Source organism: Benincasa hispida, chromosome 5 (assembly GCF_009727055.1).
Source record: "Benincasa hispida cultivar B227 chromosome 5, ASM972705v1, whole genome shotgun sequence".
NCBI classification, from domain to species: Eukaryota; Viridiplantae; Streptophyta; class Magnoliopsida; order Cucurbitales; family Cucurbitaceae; genus Benincasa; species Benincasa hispida.
In genome coordinates this window covers 48,131,946-48,138,854 of record NC_052353.1, presented here as the reverse complement: position 1 = coordinate 48,138,854, position 6,909 = coordinate 48,131,946, and positions in this window count along the sequence as shown.

Below are 6,909 nucleotides of genomic sequence, written 5' to 3'. Positions count from 1 at the left end.
CATAAGGTGTATAGGCTGGTTTACACTCAAAGTAATTATATTTCTTTAGAATCTTTTCTATATAGTGAGATTGATCTAAAGAAATTCCCTTTTCAGACCTATTTACTTTTATGTCTAAGATTACACTAGCTTTTCCTCAGTCTTTCATGTCGAAGTTCGTACTCAATATTGATTTTACATCATTTATGACGTGCAAGTTCGACCTAAAGATCAATAAATTATCTACATATAGACACAAGATAGTACAGAAGTTATTATCAAACTTATGATAGATGCATTTGTCACTTTCATTGACCTTGAAACCTTTAGATAGGATAAGGTTGTCAAATTTTTCATGCCATTGCTTAGGAGCTTGTTTTAGTCCATTGAAATATTTGTCTAATTTATAAACCTTGTTTTCTTGACCATGGACAACAAAACCCTCAGGTTGTTCCATGTAAATCTCTTCTTCAAGTTCACCATTTAGGAAAGTAGTTTTTACATCCATCTAATGTACTAGAAGGTTATAAAGGGCAGCGAGAGAGAACAGGACATAGATAGAGGTAATTCTAGTGACAGAAGAGAAGGTGTCAAAGAAATCTATGTTTTCTCTCTGTCTAAAGCCTTTCACTACTAACCTGGCTTTAAATTTGTCGACAGTCCCATCTGGTCTAAGTTTCCTCCTTAAGATCCATTTGCACCCTATTACCTTACATCCTGGGGGTAGATCTACTAAGTGTCAAGTCCTATTTGACTCAAGTGAGTCCATCTCATCATTTATGGCTTCTTGCCATAGGTTGACATCTACTAAGGACAGGGCAACTCTTAGATCTTTAGTGTCTTTCTACATTATAGGTCAGAAAGTCATTTCCGAAATCTTTGGCGGTTCCAGCTCTTTTGCTTCTTCTAGGTTATGGGTCAGTTTTCTCTCTAGGGTTAGGATTTCTAACTAAGGTTATACCACTTGAACCAAAGCCCCCACTATTACTTGATTTAAAAGGAAACCTATCTTCAAAGAAGTCGGCATCATTTGACTCAATGATCACTTGGTTCACTAGATCATAGAACTTGTACGCTTTACTATTTAAGGCATAACCTATAAATACACACTCGTGCTCTACTAGCCAACTTTCTCTTTTTTAGGTAAGGAATTCTTATAAAGGCTAGACAACCCCATGTTCTAAAGTAGGACAAGTTTGGTGTTTCTTATTCTTGAGAATTTCGTAAGGTGAAGTTTTGTTTTTAGATTTCACAATTCTATTTAGGACATAACACACGGTAAGGATGATTTCACCCCACCAATAAGACGCGACTTCTAAACTAAATAAAATAGAAACTACTAGCTCAGCTAAAGTTCTATTTTTCCTTTCGGCTTTTCCGTTCATTTCAGAAGAATAAGGTGCAGTCTTTTGGTGTATTATTCCATGTGAGTTAAAGAATTCATTAAAATTGTCCGAGTCGTACTCAGTTCCCCTATCACTATGAAGTCTTTTAACTTTTCTATTAAACTGATTCTCTATTTCAGAAACAAAAAGTTTGAAGGCATCAAAAGCATAACTTTTGTTTTTCAGCAGGTATACAAAAGTAAAATCAGAGTAGTTGTCAATAAAAGTAATGAAATATCTTTTACTGTTCCTAGTCAATATGCCATCAAATTCATAGATATCAGAATGAATCAAATCTAGAGGCTCATAATCCTTAAGTACAAATTTATGCGGAGTTTTAGTAATTTTAGCCTGACTACAATACTCGCATTTATCAAAATCATTCGTGGATAACTTAGATATCATTTCCAGCCTAATCATGTTACTAATTAAATTCTTATTCACATGACAAAGTCTAGCATGCAAATATTCATAGAACACAACATATACACAGAAGATTTCATTTTATTAAGGTCTAGATTTAATTTGAACATTCCCTCAGTTGCATATCATTTCCCTACAAATACATTATTTTTGGTAAGGGTATATAGGCCTACCCCTATAGTTTGAATAAACTCGGCTTTGTTGAGGAGATAGTCCGAAACAAAATTATTTGGTATCTCCAGAGCGTGCAGAACGTCCTTCAACGTGAGAGTCTTCCCAGAGGTAAACTTCAGTTCCACCTTGCCAGTTCCAGCAACTTTCGTGGAGTGGTGATCTCCTAACAGAATATTCTTATCCTTAGTTTCAGTATAAGTTTTAAATAGACTAAGGTCGTGACAGACATAACACGTCGCGCCAGTGTCTATCCACCACCCTTCACAACCACCGATCACATTTACTTCTATGATCATCGCGACTAACGGTTCTTCTGTCTGGTTCGTTAAGACGACGCCTGTTCCTACAGTTCCTAGCCATGTGCCCAGGTTTATTACAATTAAAGCAGCGGAACTGTATCGTTTCTCCTAAAGGGGACTTCTATTTTTTTCTGTTGGTTCTGGTTACTAGAGCCACGATTCTGACCTTTCTTCTTTGTCCTCTTAGATTTTTGGTCAGGTTTTACCACGGCAGAGGCGTGTTTCCTAGGTACTGCATTCACCTCCTTCTTCTGGTCCTACTTCCAGGCTTCCTCCTTGATGCTTAGCCGGGTTTTAAGACTCTTCAAGGAGAACTCCTTGGTCTTATGCCTCAAAGTGTTCTTAAAGTTTTTCCATAAGGGGGGCAGTTTATCAATAATAACAACAATTTGGAATTGTTCGTCTAGAGACATACCTTCAGTAATTATCTCGTGGGCTATCTTCTGGAGTTCATAGGATTGGGCCTCCACGGATTTGTCATCTGTCATTTGGAACTTGAGTTAATGGCTGACCACATATTTCTTCGACCCGACCTCTTCGGTGTCATACTTCTTTTGCAGGGCATCCCAGACCTCCTTCGCTGTCTTCATTGTACTGTAGTAGTCATACAGATCATCAGTCAAACCATTTAAAATTAAATTCTTACATAGAAAGTCTTTCTCCTCCTAGTCAGTAGCTTCTTTTATTTGTTGTTCAGGTGATTCTTCTAAAGGGACGATCGGCTTAGCGCTGGTACAAGCTTTGGCAACTTTCTTGACGGTGAGGAAGAACAACATCTTTTGCTTCCATCGCTTGAAGTTCGCTCCTTCAAACCGGAATGGACGGTTGAGGTTAGATATCTCATTGTTGCTATTGAGGGCTATTGATGATGTCGAAACATCTTAAAATTGTTGGAAACGACAGGACCCTCAGAATGACGAACTGTAAACCGTCAATGCACAACGGTCAAGTGAAGAGCAAAACCTGCAAAACAGAAACTCGTTATAGGCTGAGTCGTGGACCTCTCTCTCTTTAAGACGTTTTGTGGCTCTGCCCAAGTGTGCAAGCAGTCTAAAAATTGTCACGTCGTCCCCAGGATAAAATAACCAAATGAAAACCGATCGAAAATGTATTGTTTCGACCGAAACGTACACCTTTCCTAAACTCACTACTCGGAAAGCTAAGATGGAGAAGGAGAGGAAATTGAAGTGGGAATTTAGATAATGAATTCTGTGTATCACGAACTGCTAAAGGCCTTGCTTTTTATAGGCTTTCAGCGTCGAAACGGACCATTTTAAAATTAATCAACGAGCCATTTTAAAAATAATTAATGAACCCTTTTAAATATAATCAATGAACCGTTTTAAAATTAATCAATGGACCATTTTAAAAATAATCAATGAACCGTTTTAAATATAATCAATGAACCGTTTTTAAATATAAATTTGCACCCAACAAAAATTATTGTAATTTTATTTATTTTCTATTTCTTAGGATGTCAAACCTCCGATCTATTATTACTATATAGTTTAATAATGCATGTGATATATGTTTTAAATATCACCAAAGGTTAAGCATGATCATGCATCATATTTAAATATAATTGTTATATTTAAAGTTTAAGTTATATATAAAAGTATGTACATGCATGATGTATATACTACATATTATATAGTTTGTATATTATAATATTCTAATGAACGTTCGAAAACATCTATACTATATAGTTTTCATTAATATTAATATAATAGTTATATTATGAATGTTAACGAAGTAAAATGCATATAACTTGGTTTTAGTTCATTATTCTTAATATAAGAGTTATATTGCAGATTAAAGAAGAATAATTAAAATAAATTATGCATGATGCATGACATTACTTAGCCTACATATAATTTTATATTGATAATATCTTTAGATGAATGTTATAGGTTTTAATTTCATTAATTATATAAAAGTTAAATGACATAGAAATTAAAATCTATAATAAAGAGTTGCATGCAAATATAGGGTTTTAATTTATGGTTTTTAAAGGTTTAAAAATTGGAATTTAAAATTTTATGATAAAATATTTCTAATAAATATTAGAAATTAGGTTTAATCTTTTATTTTTCTAATAAGATTAAGAAGAGTTGATAAAATATTAATTCTATAAAATAGTTTAGGTATAAGGGACTTTTTTCTAAGAAAGGTCTACTAAGTCTCCCCGCCAGCTCGCTAAGGGTAAAAAATAGAATTGTTAAATTTTTGGATGAATTTGATTTATTCAAATTATTTGAGAAATATAATTGTATATAATACAATTAATATAATTTACATAGATACATTATTTTATAAAGTTAATTTTGAATTAAATTCAAAGTTAAACGTTACTATATGAAAAAATTCAAATATTTGAATAAGATTCAAATATTAAATAAGATAAATTAAATTTATATTACAACTATAGGTTAAAATTAATATGAATAAGATTTATATTAAAACTATAGGTTATAAGAGAAAAATATATTTAAATATGATTTAAATATTATATTAATTAAATATATGATTTTTAATTAATTAAATTTAATATTTATTAAATATTATTTAATTATTTTAAATTAAGTTATGATTTAATTTAAATAATATGATTAAATAAAAATAACTCTCCGTGTAGGGAGTTACGAGGAGTTAGTAGGAGAGAGGGGTAACTAACCCTCTCTCTTAACTCAACGTAAAAAAAAAGAAGATAAATGTGTGATTTTCTTCTTTGGCTTCTTCTCTGGCTTTTACAGAAAAGAAAAATTCTCTTTGGAAAAATTCTTTCCTCCCATCACTCTTCTGAAAAGGCTTTCACAAGCCTCAATTCTATCGGAGAATAGCGGAATACGTTAATGGTAGTGTTCATAACACATTGACGGGAGATTTCACTTGAAGAAAAGATCTTCAAAAGTAAATTTTTCAAAACTTTTCTTTAATATACAACATGTTTAAATTGATTTCCGTTATTATTTTCTTTCATGAATTTTGAAACTTGAGCATTTGCATGAGGAACTCTACCTGCGTTTGAACACTCCAAAACCCTCTTCTCCTTCTGTTTGACACTCTCTTTCATGGTTCAGTTTATCTTCAGTGTCCTTCGTCCATCCAGTCGATGTCGTCCATCTTTAGATTCCATCCATTCGTCTTCAACACCACTGTCTGTTCATGTAACACCCCAAGCCAGGATTCAAACTAATATTCGAAATCTGTATTCAACACCTTAATTATCCCGACATTCACCTTAATGTCCTAGACCTAGGATTCGAAATATGTATCCGACACCTTAATTTTGGAGTTCCTATAATTGAGCCTAACATAGGATTACTTCAAACTAAGTAAACTTAATTTTGGAGTTCCTATAATTAATATAGATAGTAACTTTGTTGGTATATGTAGTAACTTTCAGTTCTTTTAAGCCTATCTCAACCATAGTTTTATGTCTTCAGGATCACTTTCATTCGAATATGATCTCTGTTCATTCATGTACCCCTCTTAAACTTGAGTCGTTACTTACCCATCAGCTTTCGGTTGGTTCATCCCGAGTCACATCTTTCATGTTCTTAGAATACCATCTGTAACGTCCCAGGCTCATGATTCGTGTTTCAAATTTGTTGGTCATCTCATCTTTTCTTTTCTGTGGATCGACTTCAGCGCCAACTTTCGTGAAGCCATGAGCGAAGACGTCAACTTCAAAAATATTTCCCCCATTCTCTCTACTTTTTTTTTGCTACAATATAATTTCAATATTTATGTTGAATGCGTATTGCTCCATCTTTTAGAATACTGATTTTATAGAAGAATATTATGAACTTGAATGATTGTGAAGGTTAAGTTTGTTTTTCCCTTTTTGAGACGAAAACCCATCTTTCCTTTTTTATAAACTTTTTTGAGAATTCGGATATCTAGAATTGATGGGGTAACAAATTCTACCCCTGAAAATTTTAAATTCGTTTAGTGGTAACAAGCTCCGTAGACCTTATTTAGAACATGATGCAGAATTTATAACATCTAATCTAAGAAGACAAAACTAGGAAACATCCCTATGAAATTTAGAATGAAAAGTGATTGATACAATTAAAGCACCCTATTTTTGGCTAATTGATATGCGCAAGCGCACGCGTCAAATTGTAATATAGTAAACCGGTCAAGAGGCCGTATCATCCTCTGAAAAATTGGTTTGATTCGTCTAGCTAATTAGATCCAATTTTATTTAGGAGACGGGATTGTGATGAGAATTTATTAATCTAATCCTAAAAAGTGAATAAAAGATAATACCGGAGTGAGAACAAACAAAGACACATCCTAGGATCGTGATCTCATTAATGGATTAATTAGATTGATTGCTTATGCCTTACATTGATTTTATACAAATTATCGACCTAAGAGTCCTTAATTCAAGTTTTCTCTTTCGAGCTCTACCCTATTTAATACCTAATTATCAACTTACTTTCATGCAATTCATTAATTCAACGAACCATTAAAATTCTCTATTTTTTTTCTTTATTAATCTTTTATCACTTTCGTGCATATTTGATAACAATCTGCCGTGCTAGATATAACCCAATGCCTTCTCTCTCAAGCAAAACACCAAGTAATTATCATCCAAATAGTGACCAATTGTTTGAAGTAATGAACATAAACATCCTAAA